General features: G+C 48.3%; 1 protein-coding gene across 3 annotated transcripts in view; it reads left to right on the forward strand.

The window, feature by feature from the left end:
• The first annotated feature begins 16,423 nt into the window (after positions 1 to 16,423).
• LOC122393742 (broad-complex core protein isoforms 1/2/3/4/5-like) overlaps positions 16,424 to 19,114 on the forward strand; it is a 39,656-nt gene continuing 36,965 nt past the window's right edge. The window contains exon 1 of one of the 3 annotated variants that reach the window (XM_043390043.1): positions 16,424 to 16,451. The gene's annotated coding sequence lies outside the window, so the exon portion shown is untranslated. The remainder of the gene's footprint in view (positions 16,452 to 19,114) is intronic. The other 2 variants (XM_043390031.1, XM_043390028.1) reach the window with 2 other exon arrangements.

Genomic DNA, 19,114 nt, shown 5'->3' on the forward strand with positions numbered 1-19,114 from the left:
CCCTGGCTTGTCGGTGACCTATGCAAGTGGTGCCAGAGCCGTCGTCACCCTTTCAGTGACCTCGTGCACGTAGGGTAGGACCACCACTGCCTTCCGATCCTCCCCTTGGTTCTGTGACCTAGCCCGCCCCGCTAGCATTTTTCTGCGAGTCTTGTTCACAAACCGTTTCGGATAATTGTTGTTGGCTCCTAACGTCCTGTCAGTGTGTCGTCTCCCGTGCCCTCCCTGCCTCATCTGAAAGGAATGGGTCCCCCAGGATATGTGTATTGAGTGAGGGGTAGGTCGAATTTGGGTAGGAACGTCTAGCATGACTAGAAAATCCACTATATGGACTAGAAGTAATTCATCCAACTAGAATATGGTAGCACTTATGGCGCGCACGTGATCTCTACCCCTATAATGTCTTCAAAACCAGCTAGCAAAATACCTACAGGTGGGGTAAATGTTAAAAACTATTATTGATAACTATTATTGATAATCTGTTCCATGTCAGTGCTGCCAGATGGGGAAGGCTGTAATCCTCCAGATCAGCTACAAAAATCCTCCAGATTCCTCCAAATCCTATTGGTAGATATAGAAAGACGGTCTTGGACGCTGCGGGGGGCTATACCCCCATAAATGTTTCACCAAATTCTAAAAACTCATCGGATTTCGAATCCTTTCGCACTGCTGTGCAGTTTAAAAGATAACAGTTGTTTAGTTTTCGTTTTATCCTCCAAAAAGAAACGAAAATTTTCGTCGATTTCAGGCGCTGCAGGGGAACCGGGGGCATTTGCCCCAAATGTCCCCCTTAGATCCGCCAGTAGTTTGGTACCCTCGTAAATATAGCTACAGACTGAGACACTGCAGGCTCACGGTGATAAAGGACGTGATACCTATATCCTACAGGTAGGGTGACGCTGGGCAGGAAAATGCCTTTGAATGTGTTATATTTTTCCATGAAATTGAATATAATAATCGGGCGACATATCCACCAGATTTTCCTCCAGAATCAAAAATCCTCAAAAAGCGAAATTTGTCCGCAAATAGTTCAAAATCCTCCAGATTTGCGGAAATCCTCCAAATCTGGCAGCACTGTTCCATGTCAAGCTGTAGGGACTAGGGCATATGCTTACGAGCATTTTCCACCCGGACATTTTCTTACATCTTTTTCTTACAATACATGAATCTTACGGTGTTTTTCTCTTACGAGCTGAATTCTTACAGGGGCAATTTCCTTCCAAATCAAATTTCTTATTGGTATATTCTCTTACGAGTGTGCTTTCTGAAAACAGTATGTTTCTTATTGCGTGAATTTCCTAATAAAAGAGTGGTCTTAGGCGAATAAACGAAAACAAGACATTTTTAACACGGCCAATTTTATTTTACTGAGTTTCGTAAGCATACGTATTCAGTCGAAAATACCACGAGCTAGCAGGCCAACTGCCCTCAGATATACATGAGCATTGAGGAAGTTCATGTTTCCACCCTCTGCCTCTTCGAGAAATCGTTTGGTGAGTCGTAACGTCGTTACAGTCGATCGTCGGTTTGAATGTATTTGATCCGGTTGCGGGGCAGAGAACTACCACCGTCCAGTAAAACCCGCTGACTCTGTATATTCCATTTCTTTTTTCAAGCCAACAGAAATTAGTTAGGATGTGCTTTACCGAGTAGGGTATTCCAGCGCCTGTTCGAAGCTTCCACCGAGTTGTTTGTTCTTGGAACGCCGCGCAATTTTTTTGCGCGGATTTTCCCGAATTTTATATATAGCCAACCGCACCAGAGAAAACACGAAAGTGAAACAAAATTGCCTTCCAGGACTTACAGGATTGAAAACTGCCTTTGAATCTTGAAAGCTATAGAACATAGAATATGTTCGTAGAACCGTGAAAATTGCCTTTAATCAATGTAAGAAGCTTGTCGAAAGAAAATTTGCGGATCTATCATGTGAGGCTAAGAGCCGTGAAATTCTTGATATGTTAGCCGAGATATGGCTGGCAGAAAACAGGTCATTTTGCATGTAACCTCTATGGGCTGGTAGGAAATGTACGCCGTGGAGCAGCAGTGCTACCATCGGCGGGGGCTGGAGTCCCCCTCCTCACTAGAGATCGAACGACAGACTCATCGTGTTGGACACTTTGGACACTGATGGGACGACTAAAGGCCGCCGTCCACCAGTGGCGGATCCAGGGGGGGGGGCCGCGGGGGCTGGCAGCCCCCACCCAAGGAAAACTGGCGCCACTGCGCGGAAGGCGCAGTGGCGCCAATTTTCCATTCGCAACTCATCGGAGTGCCGCATACTAGGACTGGGATGCAAAAATCAGTCGAATAACGTCGTTTCAGTACGCTCCGCACCGATATTTCCAATCGTGTGGTGTCACTGTACATACTGATCCTGGGCGCCTCTTGTCAGGGCCACTGGGCGCCAATATTTCAGCGCCAATACGATGCGACTATGGCGCCCATCCGGGGCGTGGCGCCCAATTATGACCTGCAGCCCCTCCCCAGTGAAAATCCTGGATCCGCCACTGCCGTCCACTATGCGGAGCGCTTGCGGTCCGTACGGAATTGCAAATGGTGACCTATGCAAATGGTGCCAGAGCCATCGTCACCTTTTCAGTGACCCCTGCACGTAGGGTAGGACCGCCACTGCCTTCCGATCCTCCCCTTGGTCCTGTGTCCTAGCCCGCCCCGCTAGCATTTTTCTGCGAGTCTTATTCACTACTCACAAACCGTCTGTTTGAATGTTGGCGAACACAGAGCCCTATTCATGGGCGCATGCGGTCTCCGTCCCGAGTCCGTCAGGAATGTCTCCGCATCCGGACAGCAAACGGAGAGCTCACGCACACTCGATATCAGTTGTTACAAAAAGAAAATATGGCCATTGCCTAGCATCAAAAGATGGTGCCATGCCAAGGAATTAATTTTATTCACTTTGTCTTGAAAGAGTAGAAATTCAATCTTAAATTTCCAATTGAAAACTCGAAGACGGGCGACGGCCCATGTCCGCATCCATTCCGTCTGCGTTCTCCGCACACAGTTCAACACGTCGTACTTTGGTACTTCGTCTCTGCGACAACCATTCGGATGTCGATTGCTAACCCGACGATTTCGACTTGAATTTAGGTCTAGGGAGGTCACGCACGACTTGCATAACGTGACTTCCGAGTGGGGACTGAATATATTACGCCAATTATCAGCGATATGTGTCCACACAACATCGATGCGGTCCGCACACGATTTCCGTACGGACCGGATGCGCCCATAGGGTTCTGTGTTTAATTCCGTACGAACCGCAGGCATTCCGCACAGTGGACGGCGGCCTTAAGTCGGCACCTCCCTTCGAAATCGGCGGTTTCCACTTTCCACAGCCCGGGAATTTACACGTTGCTCGAGATGTGAACAGCGGAGCACCTGGCTTTCGAGAGTTGTTCGGTCTTCTGTGGCCAAATTGGAATGCCAGGACGCACAGTGCTAAGGATACAGACGCACAAGTTCATACAGTACGTTGGTCCATTCTGGATTTAGTCCATTTGACTTTACTTGTCCCTCTGTCAGTTTCCTCCCCGCCTTTTAGTCCATACAGAATTCCACAAAGCTCACTGCCGTCGACCTACGCACCTGAAGTCAGCTGGAGTCAGCCGCCTCGGAAAGTCCGTCGTTGCGATTCGTTGAACATGCTGCCGTCGGCGGTCTCCACGTACGCATCCGCGGGTCGTTCGCCTCGGGAGGTCCGTCGTTGCCCTCGTCCCAGCTGTCTCTCGTTGAACTTGTTGCCATTGACGTGCGCATCGGCGGTTCGTTTCTCTGGAGGTCGGTCGTTGCTCTGTTATTCGACTTTGTTGTCTGGGAAATTACGCTTTCTTTACAATGATATGCATATTACCGGGGCTGGTCTAAAAAATAGTGGCGCAATGGAGAAAAGGCCCCTTCCTTTGGATTCCCGGGTAGCTTTCCCCAGCGAGATTTTAGAGGGGGCGCAGGAGAGTGTGCAAATTTCGAAGAAAATCGTAGGAAAAAATTTGATCCCTAATTTATATTTGGTCCACATAGTGGGGACCAGGTGGGCCCCATCGAAAAATGTTACTTGGCTTTTTTGTTTGGGAAATAACGCTCTTTCCAATGATGTACACATTGCTGAAGTTTGTGGAAAAAAATAGTGGCAAAATTTAGAAAGGGTTCCTTTGGGTCCCTTTTTGAGCCACTTTCCTTAGATTCTGTAGGTTTATTTCTTCTTCCTTGGTGTCTAGGTTTCTTGAGCCAGATTTTAGGGGGGGGGGCCGGAGAGTGTCTGTGGAGATTTTAAATAACATCGTAGGAGCCGCCACATAGAGCCCATATTTTATTTGGTCTAGCTGAGCCCAGGTGGGCCCCATCGAAAAATGTTACTTGGCTTACTTGTTTGGGAAATTACGCTCTTTTCAATAACATGCATACAGACGGGATTGTAAAAAAAAACAAGCAAAATTTAGAAAGGGCCCTTTTTTGGGTCCCTTCCCTTGGATTCCCGGGTAGCATTGTTCGTGAATTTGGATCAGTTCCCCATGTTGTAAAATTTGTTCTTGCCCCAAGCAACGTACGAATTTTCAGATATTTGGGTGAGGTCCCTGAAACATAGACTGGATCCCCTCTGCTATCCCTCGAGTTTATTATTGGCCCTTGGCATTCCTTCCGTCGTCCTATCTCTAACGTTCAACATTTCCAGATCAAAGTTGCAGAATGAGGCCAGATATTTTTGTGGTTTCCAAGCTTAAAAACATTTTTTAATTTGCCGCGCGCAGCTTTAAGCATGCATGACACATATCTACCCAGCGGTAATTCCAAGGGCAAGAATTCCCGAAAAGTAGCAAATGATTGACTTCGGTCGCGTTCGGTTTTGCTTTAACTGTATTCGCTCAATCGGTCCCCCATTGACCTCCATATATTCGCTGATTCTGGTCCTCGCTGTGATTGAATTCGCCGACTTGACAATCGCTGAAAAAGTCAATCGCTTAAATTGATAATAGCTGAAGAGGGCGAGGCTTCGCTCGAATGTCGTTTCCTGAAATGACGCTCGATCGGGTGTCGTCCCATTTGCCCCCCACCCCCCCCCCCCCCCCCCCCCCACCCAGTCAAAACGTGAATTTCCCACAAAAGTACCTTCTCTGCAATACGTTTCTGTTAGGAGTCGTACATGGATTTAACGAGAAACATGTTTGCCCTCCCCCCCCCCCCTCCCCCCCACACACACACTCAACCAAATGCCCAGCACGGATAAGTTTGTTCAGCACTGTCTGGTGGCGCAATCTGAGAGTAACACACTAATATTAAGAGGACGCCGTGAGACCATGAGAATGGCGCGTTGCTGTCAAAAGAGCGCTGAGTGGTCAAAAACGCTATGTTATCCAGGAACGCGAGACGGTCAGGAGGACGCCGTTAGAGCACGCGAAGGGTGCCGTGCTCTCGAAAGGACGCTTGTAAAAGACTTGTGGGTGCATTTACATAATTGTGGGTTGTGGGTGCATCTGCCCCCACAGAGATATAAAATTACACCCCTGGGTCTTGGCTACTTCGAAAGTGATTGAGAAAAACTCGCTTCATGTCTAGCGCCGCCATTTTGACTTTGTGGACCCCTGTGACGTCATCTTTGACCTGACATGAAAATGAATTCAGGAAAAATTGTAGACCTTGTCCACGCGTACTCCGTGCCGTTTACCGCTTGTCGCTATCTTGTTCCGTTCTTGAGATATCAGGGGGTCATCAGTCCCCTTTGAACTCTTACTTGGACATTTATGAAGTAGCTTGGGTAGTGGGTACCTTCGCATCATGTTGCGAAGCTGTTAGTGGCTGTTGACACCTACCTCTACTACCTACATACTATGAATAGCCGGCAGGACACTTACTGGTTGACCTGACTGACCTGACCAAAATGCATGGAGACATCTGTGATTAAATCTAACATGAAATTCTTGAGCAGCACCCCGAAAAACTCATCGTAGGTAATGAAAGACAAAATTACCTACCTACTCAGGGTTGCCAGACTATGCGATAAGTCGCCAATTTGGCGAATTTTGAAAGTCATTGGCGATAGAAGCACGGCGTTTGGCGATAAGCGATAAAACGTCAAATATTGGCGAATTTCCAGAACACCTCCAAATCACCGAATATTATTTTTAAAAATAAGCAAAACAAAGCAAAAAACATCGTTGCGAAATATTTCGTAATCTGATTGATTTAACCTTCCAACGTTTCATATTAGGCACTCAAATATAAAATGTTCCTGATGAAAATATCTTCTGCTTACTAGTAAACAACTTTGTGGCGTGTTGCGGGAATGGCGGGAACGGTTGCTTCACTTGCTTGGCGTGTTGCGAATTTGACTGTTTCACTGTTTCACTGCGTCACTTTCACTGACGACATCGCTTTAAAGAATGCATATCTTTAACTACCATCTGGGGAGGCATAGAAATCGAATACCGATTTTTCGACGGCAATGGCATTGCTGTCGGGGGGCGCACGGGGCTTGGCTGGAGATGCGGCGAGCGCTCTCGGCGTTTCTGAACGTGAGCCCCGGCTATGTCCTCATCTACATAGATCGGCGGCAACGGGCTGTCTGGCAGCGGGGGCGGTGGAAAAGGAGCGACAAGAGCCGGGGCCCGGGTCATCAGCAGCGTCTCTGACCGACCAGCTCGTGGCGCACAAGACGAAGTTTTTCACGTTCGTCAGAGACCTGCTCCCAGAGGCACTCCCGATAGCCCTGGGGCCCGTCCCACCGCAGCAGGCCACCGAGGAGGTGGTAGCTGTTTTCCGAGCACTTGCTGAGCAGTGCCGGGAGGCTGCCCGCACTAACAACTGCAGGTTCGTGGACGTGGAGCGCACGCTGCGCTGAGGAGCGCGTTAAAGGGACTATCCCACCTTTAACATGGGGTTTGAGTTGAGATAACCAAGTTTGCGGCGAGGTTCAGAAACCACTATCTATCTAGGTTGCAACCCCCGCGGCCTCTTGGTGTTGAAGAAATTCGTTCCCTTCATTTGAAAATGGGCCTTGTACAAGGCCCTATCTTCAACATGGAGCGACCGTTAGTGTGACGTCACCTCGTTTAGTCATTCTGATTTAAATGGGTTTGTTCGTTGAAAAATCGCTTAAAACTTGGTCGGAACTTTGTTGTGGTGCCTACAGAGTAAAAAGAATCAGCTTTATGACAGTAATGTGGCCTGGGGAAGGAGGTAATTTTGGGCTGTGACGTCACATATTTGAAAGTTTGCGTTTGGAATATGGGAAGCCTAAGATGTTTAATGAAAAATAAATGCCAGAACCGTGTTCCTGGTCATCCAATCTATAAAGTCGGGCACAATTTAACTGGTTTTAACAACATTTTAGAAGGTGGGATAGTCCCTTTAAACGCACCGCTGGCTTCTGCGTGCCGCAAGCGTGGGTAGCGGGCGATGAGGCCGGCCAGCCCCCGCCGGTCGACGGTGCGGCCCCCATGCTTCCTCCGGCGGCGGACTAAGGACGGCACACACCTCTCCTCCGCAGCGGGCCTTGTCCGCAGCCTACGGGCGAGTGAGCCGTGAGGTGCTCCGCGTCATCGAGACAACTGTGATGTGGGGCTCAAGGAAGTAGGGGAGACGTGGAGCTCAGAGTGCGTTGTGTTGGTGTTACAATGTGTGTTCTGTTCCAGCACACCTTTTCGCACCACGAATCGGTGGGTGACCTGGTCATTTGAAATCGTCACTTTCCACTTAATATAATATTGGTACTTGTGCCTCCTTTTTGAAATACCGCACACATGACACATTTAGACGTACTTCATCAACTTTAACAAGTATCATTGCATGTTTTTTATCTGTTGCATTGGAGTTCGACAGGGGCATTAAATTTCGATTACAGGGTCGAATAGAGACGACATGCTGCATTCGACCTCATTGTTTTGCAATATATTTAGACGTTAATCATAATCATTAGAAAAAAAAACGCTTTTTTTATTTAAGCCATTGGGCTATGGATACCTGCTCCACTATGCTCGTATATATGCTTATTAGCACTCAATCGATGAAATATATCAACAAATATGAGAGAAACCATCAAAAAGTGTGGCTGTAATAATTTTCGCCATGCTAACTTACCTGAAACACCTCATCTTAAAGGGACCCTCCCACCTTAACATTAGTTTTGAGTTGAGATAGCCAAATTGGTGGCCATGGCCTGAAAATACCGGTTTGGGTATTCACAACATCGAAAAATGCTTTAATTCGGAGATATGGAATTTCAAACTTGCAGTTTTCGGATTCTAAGGGGCTAATGCATTGGTATGCCCCCTTAGAATTTGTGACGTCAGCGGAGATCTAACGATTTTTAAATCTTTTACTAAAACGTTTGGCAGCACGCGGTGCTATATGCTGCTTTGCGCGCAACAAATGCCGCACTTTCAAATAAAGTCGCTAGGAACAGCGGAGATCCCAAAAAGTAAACAAAAGTAAAAGTCTAATATCTTGAAAACCGGTGAATATTTTTCGATGAAATTTGGTAGATATTCATTTTTGCTCTTTCTGAACCGAGCGACATCACTTTCATGCCAATTCATTAACTTTTTTGAAGGTGGGAGGGTCCCTTTAACTGAAATAGGCGCATCTGCAATCTTTTCTCACTAAATTCGTAAACGTCAGACGAGTCGAAAACTCGAAATCAACTGCGGAGCCTGCGGGGTGACGACTACGGTAAATGAGAAAAACGATAGGATGTTGCCAAGTAAGTGCGCATGCGCAGACGCCTTTGCCGAGGAACCGACGGCCTGAAAATGGCTATGTGGTAGATACTAGAAATGGCCAAGAGGTGCTAACAGTCCCAAACTGTCCCTTGTGAACAGGGTTATGTTCTCGAAAGGTCGCTTGTAGCCTTGAAAGACTTGTGGGTGCATTTTCATCATTGTGGGGCATATTTCAGGATTGTCGGTGCATCTGCCCCCACAAAGAGATATAAAATTACACCCTTGCTCACACTCAAGCATCAAGCGTTCAAAGGCCATGGTGAGACTTTTTCTGTCTTGGATGTGGTCCTAACAATGTCGTCGATTTGACCACCACTCGCCCACAAACATTACAAACAAATATACGGCATCCACTCAACTTCATAGAGCCACTCAGCTCAATACAAACATTCCAACATTCATTCTTTCCAAGCACAATACGACTGTGGAATCGCCTTCCAGACGAGTGCAAAGAAGCTTCGTCAATGACATCCTTTGCTGAACTCCTTCCATATTGGACTAGGTGACGCTAGGTAGGAACTTAAAATTGGCATGAAAGCTTCCGTGCTGTTTGAATGGTGAATTTGCTGTCTGTATTTTGTACTTGTACATTTAGCCTGTCAGCAATGCGTATGAAGCAAATGGTGATGTTTCTATGAATGTGCCAAGATTATGTACGACAACGATACGATCATCCCTGTTCGAACTGCTCAAACGATGTGCGACAATACTCTAAATGAGGTAATGCACAAATAAATCTGAGAATCTGAGAATCTGGTCGCCCCTACCGCCCCTACAACGGAAGCTTTGACTCCCTGACCTGGGAGTGGACGGACAGTCTGGAGCTGCAACTCATTGTAGGTGATATAATCTTTGAATGTGCCAAGAAGCGCTCAGTGAGACAATAGTATCCAATCACAAGTGTTTCACTCCGATGCGAGCTGAGGGATGCCGTGGTCGGAGATGGGATTGGAGTCAGACTCCGAGCGATTTTTTGAAGCGGGAGTCGCAGTTACCAAAAACCAATCTACTCCGCAGCCCTGTAAGCAAGGGTACGTACCTACAGTGCCAGCGATTCGTATGACTCAATTTGTATATCTGCAATTTCATTTCAAAACGACAATAGGGCAAATTTCATAGGCCAATTTCATAGGTCGCTTTTTACATCATTCATATGAGTATTTCTTGCGGGGGACGTTCCCCCCCCCCGGATTCCTCGACTGGGGGGACGCGTCCCCCCGTCCCCCGGTTTCGACGCCTTCTATGCCTTCTACACAGTGATTGTCACGTGTTTTGTGCGAGTAAATTTCAAGAGCCTTGATCAAATCGCCCCAAGTGCCCTGTTTTCACCGTCGTCCCCCTTTCAGCGCTGTGCAGTGTGCAAGTTGCAACCCCAATAAAAAAGCAAGGATCCACCCCCTCACATTGCCCCAAAAGACGGTAAATAACTTTTGAAAATACTTATCTCCAATTTTGGTGTTTTCTGAACCAAAATTTTGCGAGGAATCCGATGGTGTGGTCCCCGAAATCTGAAAAATTTCCATTTTCGAGATAGCACCTATTTTTTGAAAAATAAATAATCGTCAGGCATAATAGTCAAATTAACCCGCGCCCTGCTGGGGGGGGGGTGTTTGAACACCCCCCCTTGTGGTTTTTCGCGAATATCTCAAAAACGGCGGCGCGGAGCCGCGCCGCCGTTTTTGGTACACCTTATCACACATCAATTCTACACATGTTGTGAAAATTTCAGACCAAGGTCATTCAAGGTCAGGTCACCAGGTCACTTGAAGTGACCTCACCTCATAAAAAGTTTCAATGTCTCTCATAGCTACACCGAGTGACCGATCGCTTTGAAACTTTCAGCGATTGCTAAGAGCAATAGCATGTACAAAATGTATATCTCAGAATTTTGATATCGATGACCTAAGGTCAGGTCAATTTTGCGACCTCCCCATTATAAGTCAATGGGAGAAAATTGAAATGCGCCTCTTTTGGACGAAAGACATTATAAACACTCCCAAACACTGAATTACAAGTGGTTTAGACACACTGAACATGAAAATGGTGTCCGTGGCCCCTGTTTATGCCCTGAGGTCATCTTAGGTCACGAATGGTATCTAACAGTTTTTCGCAAATAACTTTTGATAGAGGCATGCTAGAGCGATGAAAACGCGCCTTAGATGTGTTCAGCTCGACGATACGGATCGACTGATATGCAACATGACCCTTTCCGGTCAGGTCATGACCTTGACCTGAGGTCAAATTTTGAAGTTGACCTTTCAAGGTCAAGTTATAGTTCATTCGATGCGTCTTGACGAGAGGAACACGATGCCGGTAAAAGTAAGCTCGTACAAGGCTTGGGTCAAAAGTTATTGGAGAAAAATTGTTTCCGAAAAAATCGGCTATTTTTGCAGTTTTTGCCACCTGCAGGCAAAACCGTTGACGTTAGGTCAAATCTGAGAAAATTACTCAGAAAGGGCGTTAATAGGGCTATCGAATGCGCTTTTCCGCGGCGCCGTAGCTCTATTGGTTCCCGAGTTATGCGTTGGCTTCTTGGAAATTGTCGACATTCGACCTGGAAATCGACGAAATTTTGCCTTCAATGACCTCTGGTGACCTGACCTTTGACCTGACCAAAAAATTGACCGAAGTGATTTCGTCATTATTTTTGACGCTCTTTCGAACGCCGCCTTCCGCGTATCGCTACGTGGCCCAGGAGCCGAGTTAGAAGGGGGGGGTGTTCAAACACCCCCCCCCCCCAGCAGGGCGTGGAAATCCAGGACCCCCAGCCGGGCGCGGGTTAATTGAAAATATAATGAGTTAATTTTTGTAACAACACTAGAATGTGTCGAACATGAATTAGAGATATATTTTAGCTGAGATGATACTATATCTGCGCATACATGTACATGAACTAGTAGAACATGAACATGAACCCCACCCCCTCGTCGGCCGAGAAGGGGTGGGGCGGGTGCCGCCTCATAGGGCTTTTCGCGATAGCTTAAAACTCGCTTAGGGTAGACAGCTGAAACTTGGTATACCTAATCTTTTATTCAAACTGGATCTTTTGACCTCAACTGCGTTTTCAGGTCAGGTCAGGTCACTGACCTATGACGTCATAAATAAACCTCTGCGAGGTCCTCAGATGTTGCAACTTTGCAACGCCCTCAGTGCCAGAGGAACTTTCACAGGAAGATGAAAGTTACAGGACGTAGTATCCTTCTGAGGTCTCACAACTTGTTTATCTCGGATTTAACCTAAATGTCACATGAGGTCAGGTCGGTCACGTGACCTCACCATTATAAGTCAATGGGGGAAATATTGAAACTGTTATTTTGGCGCCGGAAATGATCTAAAACTATCCCAAGCACATGAAATCGTGTTTCCATGATCGGACCTTACAAAGAGTGCATGAAACCACGATTTCATGTGCTTGGGACAGTTTAAGACAATTTCCGGGGCCAAAATAACCGTTTTCATATTTCCCTCCATTGACTTATTATGGTGAGGTCACGTGACCGAACTGACCTCATGTGACATTTGGGAAAAATCTGAGATATACAATTTGTGAGACCTCTAAAGGATACTACGTCCTGTAAGTTTCATCTTCCTGTGAAAGTTCCTCTGGCACTGAGGGCGTTGCAAAGTTGCAACTTCTGAGGACCGTGCAAAGGTTCATTTATGACGTCATAGGTCAGTGACCTGACCTGACCTGAAAACGCAGTTGGTGTCAAAAGATCCAGCTTGAATAAACTATTAGGTATGCCAAGTTTCAGCTGTTTTCCCTCAGCGTGTTTTGAGCTATCGCGAAAAAACCCTATGAGGCGGCATCCGCCCCACCCCTTCTCGGCCGGCGAGGGTTAATGTACTAGTTTATGTACATGTATGCGTAGATATAGTATGATCTCAGCTAAAATATATCACTTATTCATGTTCGATACATTCTAGTGTTAATATAAATATTCACTCATTATATTTTCAATTTATTTGACTTTTGTGCATGACGAATATTTACTTTTCAAAAAATAGGTGCTATCTCGAAAATGGAAATTTTTCAGATTTCGGGGACCACACCATCGGATTCCTCGCAAAATTTTGGTTCAGAAAACACCAAAATTGGAGATAGGTATTTTCAAAAGTTATTTACCGTCTGTTGGAGCAATGTGCCCTGGTGGCAGGCTGATCGCCTATAACGCTACGCGTGATGTTGAAGGCATAAGAGTTTCCTATACAGGTAAGGTTCTCAGTGACGTACCCAAGGGGGGGCATGCCCCCCCCCCCCTGAGCGCCTTCGGCGCTCAGGGGGCCCCTCAGGCCCCAGGATATATTTTTTAAACACTGGATAAAACGTCTTTAACTCGGAAGAAAAAGCCCCTAGTCGCCTAGGGAGCCCTAGTCGCATGGGGTTGACTCTGGTCGCATGAGGCCCCTGATCGCCTGGGGGTCCCTAGTCGCCCAGGGGGCCCCTGGTAGCCGGGGGGCCCCTGGTTGCCTGGGGCCCCCGGTCGCCCCTAGTCGCCTGGGGGACCCTGGTCGCCTTGGGCCCCTGGTCGCCTGGGGGCCTCGCCTGAGGGCCCGCTGGTCACCTAGAGGGCCCCTGGTCGCCTGGGGGCCCCTGGTAGCCGGGGGCCTGGTCGCATGGGGGCCCCTGATCGCTTTGGGGGCCTGATCGCATTGGCCCTTGGTCGCCTGGAGGGCCCTGGTCACCTGGGGCTCTAGTCATCTGGGGGACCTGGTCGCCTGGGAACCCCTGGTCGACTGGGGGGCCCCTGGCCTCCCGGGCCGCCTGGTCGCCTAGGGGGCTTGGTCGTCCGGGCTCCCCTGGTCGCCTGGGGGCCCCTGGTCGTCTGCAAGAACGCGTATCACCTGATTGATCCCAAATCATCTGAGTGGCTACTGGCTACTGGACATAGGCGCGGGAGCCGGGGGGGCAGTGGGGGCAGCTTGCCCCCCCAACTCTGGGGCCGTGGGGGCGGTGCCCCCACAGCTTTGAGACGGAATACCACACTTTTTTTGCAAATATTTTCTTTTTTTGTTGAAAAAGCCGAGGGGTGAAAAATAAGTGGCCTAAAACCGGTGAGAAAACTAGATTTGGGGGTACCCTAGGTTGATATCTATTATGGTGTGCCCCCCCCAGTCGGAAAGTAGTTCCCGCGCCCCTGCTACTGGATATAAGTAGAGACTGGAGTAGGCGCTCATCTGAAGAAGCCAATATCTTTCACGGTGCCGGAGATATCACAGAAAAACAAAAGGGCTAAACTGAATATCCCCCAACCTTGGCCCCAAAGGCGTCATTGGCTAACACAGGGATGTGGGTCGATTTGCGATCGCATTTCCTCCTAAGTCCTATTCCTCCAATTAATACAGGGTGTCCCAGAATTACCCAAGCATTTATTTCCTGGCTAAAAGTACAATTGCGCTCGATTCCTAGTGAAACATATGAAACATATAATAGCCGCGTTTACATAGGGCTAGTTGCCAGATAGTGGAATTCCGATAACGAGACATTTATTCCACACTATTATATTATATACCTATTATCCGGAATTGGAGGATGTTAGGTAATTGAGGCGCTCGCTCATAAAATGCCGTGCGTTTCATGCACACTCCTCAAGCAAAAATATTTTTACTTTCCAATTTTCCACATTTTCTCAAGGCTTAGACCGCTACAGAGACCGTTTTAATTGACTTTGATGAAGTTGAACGCGAGAAATCACAACCAAATGCTACATTAGGTTGCAAAGAACAAATAACTGAATTGCGTTTTTCCACACACGTTTTCTCACCTAGGTCTGCAGAGAGACCGGACCCACTATGCCCCCCCACCCCCACCCCACCATAGAAAGGTTCTGCATGACTCACGGCATAGGCGGCGGAACGATTTGAGACAAGGGGGGGCACCAGCTCAAGGAGCCAAACCTAGGGTACCCCCAAATCCTGTTTTCTCATCGGATTTCGGCCACTTATTTTTCGTCACAGACCTGACACGATGATTTCTTTTTCTTTTACTAAACGAAAATGACAGTTCACCCCCGTATGTGTGGTTAACTTTAAGCTGATCCTCAAGTACCTATGTATTTGTCTCTTCCTTATTGTCGTTTGATAAATTCCATTTATCCTACATGTATCAAATTCCCAAGAAGCCATCGCAGTACTATCGCCATCGCAGTGGCGAATCCCAGGGGGAGGTCACATGGGTCATGACTTAGGGCCTGGGGTCACCACATGCCTGCCAGGAGCACCACAGGCCTGACAGCCGACAGGGGCACCACAGGCCTGCCAGGGATACCACAGGCCTAGCAGGGGCACCACGGGCCTGTCAGTGGCACCACAGGCCTGTCAGGAGCAGCATCGGCCTAGCAAAAGCACTACAGGTCTTCCAGGGGCACCACAGACCTGCCAGGGGCACCAGAGGCCTGCCAAGGGCACTATCGGCTTCGCAGGGGAACCACCGGCCTCGCAAGGGCACCATGGGCCTGTCAAGGGCACCACAAGCCTGTCGTTGGCACTTTAGGATTGTCATGGGCACCACAAACCTGTCAAGGGCACCTGCGTTCTAACAGGGGCACCACAGGCTCGCCAGGGGCACTACAGACCTGCCAAGGCCCAGGGACACCACAGGCCTAGCAAGGACACCACAGGCCTGTCAGGGGCACCACGGGCCTGTCAGGGCCCACCGTAGGCTTGTCAGGGGGCAGGGTAGGTAGGTACCACAGTCTTTCCAGGGGCACCAGTCATCACAAGATTAACCAAATAAAAAGAAAATAAAAAATCTGGAAATAACCACCAAAATTAAGTGGCCAAAATCCGTTGAGGTTTTAATTTTGGGACTTGGGTATAGGTAGGGGCACCACTTCGATTCATGGCCCTCCCCTTGGAGTTTTCCCGAATCCGCCCCTGGTACTAATACATCAAATTTAAAGGGACCCTCCCACCTTCAAAAAAGTTAATGAATTGGCACGAAAGTGATGTCGCTCGGTTCAGAAAGAGCGAAAACGAATATCTACCAAATTTCATCGAAAAATATTCACCGGTTTTCAAGATATTAGACTTTTACTTTTGTTTACTTTTTGGGATCTCCGCTGTTCCTAGCGACTTTATTTGAAAGTGCGGCATTTGTTGCGCGCAAAGCAGCATATACCACCGCGTGCTACCAAACGTTTTAGTAAAAGATTTAAAAATCGTTAGATCTCCGCTGACGTCACAAATTCTAAGGGGGCATACCAATGCACTAGCCCCTTAGAATCCGAAAACTGCAAGTTTGAAATTCCATATCTCCGAATTAAAGCATTTGTCGATGTTGTGAGTGCCCAAACCGGTATTTGCAGGCCATGGCCACCAATTTGGCTATCTCAAATCAAAACTAATGTTAAGGTGGGAGTGTCCCTTTAAGGGGGGCACCTTGCTATTGGTGCTCCCTTGCAGAATTCAAGGGGGCACGGTGCCCCCCCCCCCCGTTCCGCCGTCTATGACTCCCGGGGGCCCCCGGGTGACCTGGGGGCCCCTTCGAAAGCAGGTGGCCCCCTCCTGGGGTACGTGCCTGGGTTCTTCCATCCATGATTAGGTATACCCCGAAAAAGTTTTAAGTACTGTTTTTTGCTGTTTTTCGTACCACGCCATGGATGAAAAAGTTTTTCATGACGTAATAGATTTCAAGCTTATCGTATAACGATCACTAAGCTGAATAAGCTCATGCTTGAAGAATGTGCTACTTTTTCGTCGCCAGTGCGCCGGAGCCCGGAACCTGTGCGTCCAATGTTTTTTGTTGTGCAATTAGAGTTATTGATTTATGTAACGGAAGTTAGCAGGGATTCAGCAGGGGTTCAGCAGGGATTCGGCAGGGATCGACGGCTCCTACGATTTCGCTGAATTTTGGTGGAGAGGTGCAGAATGGTGTCCTCTATCGAAAATCCTAGTGCCAAAATGCGGGGAATCCATCAGGGGGGCCACAAATTCCAAAAAACAGTATGCCCTCAGGGCACAATCGACGAACTTTGAAAACCCTACTTCTAGCCGTCAAAACAGCTAAAAATGCACGTCATTCGAAAGAGGACAAAATTTGACGTGCAACGGTACCAAATTTAGGGGGCTAGCGCCCCCCTGAACCGAACAAAACAGCTTCAAATATATGGGCCCGGGAGTATGCCCTCGGGGCATAAATAAACGTTTTCAACAATTTCAGGCCTATAACATCGACAAAATCCAGCAATATGCACATCATTGGAAAGAGCGTAATTTCCCAAACAAAAAACCCAAGTAACATTTTTCGATGGGGCCCACCTGGGGCCCACGGGACCCAATTGAAATTTGGGGCCCAATGGGGCGGCCCCTACGATTTTCTTCAAAATTTGCACAGACACTCTCCTGGGCCCCCTCTTCAATCTGGCTGAAGAAACCTACCGGGGAATTCAAAGGAAGGGGCCCAAAGAGGGCCCCAAAGAGGCCCTTTCTAAGTATTGCCCCTAATTTCGCGACCAACCCCGGCAATATGCACATCATTGGAAAGAGCGTAATTTCCCAAACAAAAAACCCAAGTAACATTTTTCGATGGGGCCCACCTGGGGCCCGCGGGACCCAATTGAAATTTGGGGCCCAATGGGGCGGCCCCTACGATTTTCTTCAAAATTTGCACAGACACTCTCCTGGGCCCCCTCTTCAATCTGGCTGAAGAAACCTACCGGAGAATCCAAAGGAAGGGGCCCAAAGAGGGCCCCAAAGAGGCCCTTTCTAAGTATTGCCCCTAATTTCGCGACCAACCCCGGCAATATGCACATCATTGGAAAGAGCGTAATTTCCCAAACAAAAAACCCAAGTAACATTTTTCGATGGGGCCCACCTGGGGCCCACGGGACCCAATTGAAATTTGGGGCCCAATGGGGCGGCCCCTACGATTTTCTTCAAAATTTGCACAGACACTCTCCTGGGCCCCCTCTTCAATCTGGCTGAAGAAACCTACCGGGGAATCCAAAGGAAGGGGCCCAAAGAGGGCCCCAAAGAGGCCCTTTCTAAGTATTGCCCCTAATTTCGCGACCAACCCCGGCAATATGCACATCATTGGAAAGAGCGTAATTTCCCAAACAAAAAACCCAAGTAACATTTTTCGATGGGGCCCACCTGGGGCCCACGGGACCCAATTGAAATTTGGGGCCCAATGGGGCGGCCCCTACGATTTTCTTCAAAATTTGCACAGACACTCTCCTGGGCCCCCTCTTCAATCTGGCTGAAGAAACCTACCGGAGAATCCAAAGGAAGGGGCCCAAAGAGGGCCCCAAAGAGGCCCTTTCTAAGTATTGCCCCTAATTTCGCGACCAACCCCGGCAATATGCACATCATTGGAAAGAGCGTAATTTCCCAAACAAAAAACACAAGTAACATTTTTCGATGGTGCCCACCTGGGGCCCACGGGACCCAATTGAAATTTGGGGCCCAATGGGGCGGCCCCTACGATTTTCTTCAAAATTTGCACAGACACTCTCCTGGGCCCCCTCTTCAATCTGGCTGAAGAAACCTACCGGGGAATCCAAAGGAAGGGGCCCAAAGAGGGCCCCAAAGAGGCCCTTTCTAAGTATTGCCCCTAATTTCGCGACCAACCCCGGCAATATGCACATCATTGGAAAGAGCGTAATTTCCCAAACAAAAAACCCAAGTAACATTTTTCGATGGGGCCCACCTGGGGCCCACGGGACCCAATTGAAATTTGGGGCCCAATGGGGCGGCCCCTACGATTTTCTTCAAAATTTGCACAGACTTTCTCCTGGGCCCCCTCTTCAATCTGGCTAAAGAAACCTACCGGGGAATCCAAAGGAAGGGGCCCAAAGAGGGCCCCAAAGAGGCCCTTTCTAAGTATTGCCCCTAATTTCGCGACCAACCCCGGCAATATGCACATCATTGGAAAGAGCGTAATTTCCCAAACAAAAAACCCAAGTAACATTTTTCGATGGGGCCCACCTGGGGCCCACGGGACCCAATTGAAATTTGGGGCCCAATGGGGCGGCCCTACGATTTTCTTCAAAATTTGCACAGACACTCTCCTGGGCCCCCTCTTCAATCTGGCTGAAGAAACCTACCGGGGAATCGAAAGGAAGGGGCCCAAAGAGCGCCCCAAAGAGGCCCTTTCTAAGTATTGCCCCTAATTTCGCGACCAACCCCGGCAATATGCACATCATTGGATAGAGCGTAATTTCCCAAACAAAAAACCCAAGTAACATTTTTCGATGGGGCCCACCTGGGGCCCACGGGACCCAATTGAAATTTGGGGCCCAATGGGGCGGCCCCTACGATTTTCTTCAAAATTTGCACAGACACTCTCCTGGGCCCCCTCTTCAATCTGGCTGAAGAAACCTACCGGGGAATCCAAAGGAAGGGGCCCAAAGAGGGCCCCAAAGAGGCCCTTTCTAAGTATTGCCCCT

The sequence above is a fragment of the Amphibalanus amphitrite genome, unplaced genomic scaffold (assembly GCF_019059575.1).
Source record: "Amphibalanus amphitrite isolate SeventyFive unplaced genomic scaffold, NRLGWU_Aamphi_draft 000551F_arrow, whole genome shotgun sequence".
Taxonomy (NCBI): Eukaryota; Metazoa; Arthropoda; class Thecostraca; order Balanomorpha; family Balanidae; genus Amphibalanus; species Amphibalanus amphitrite.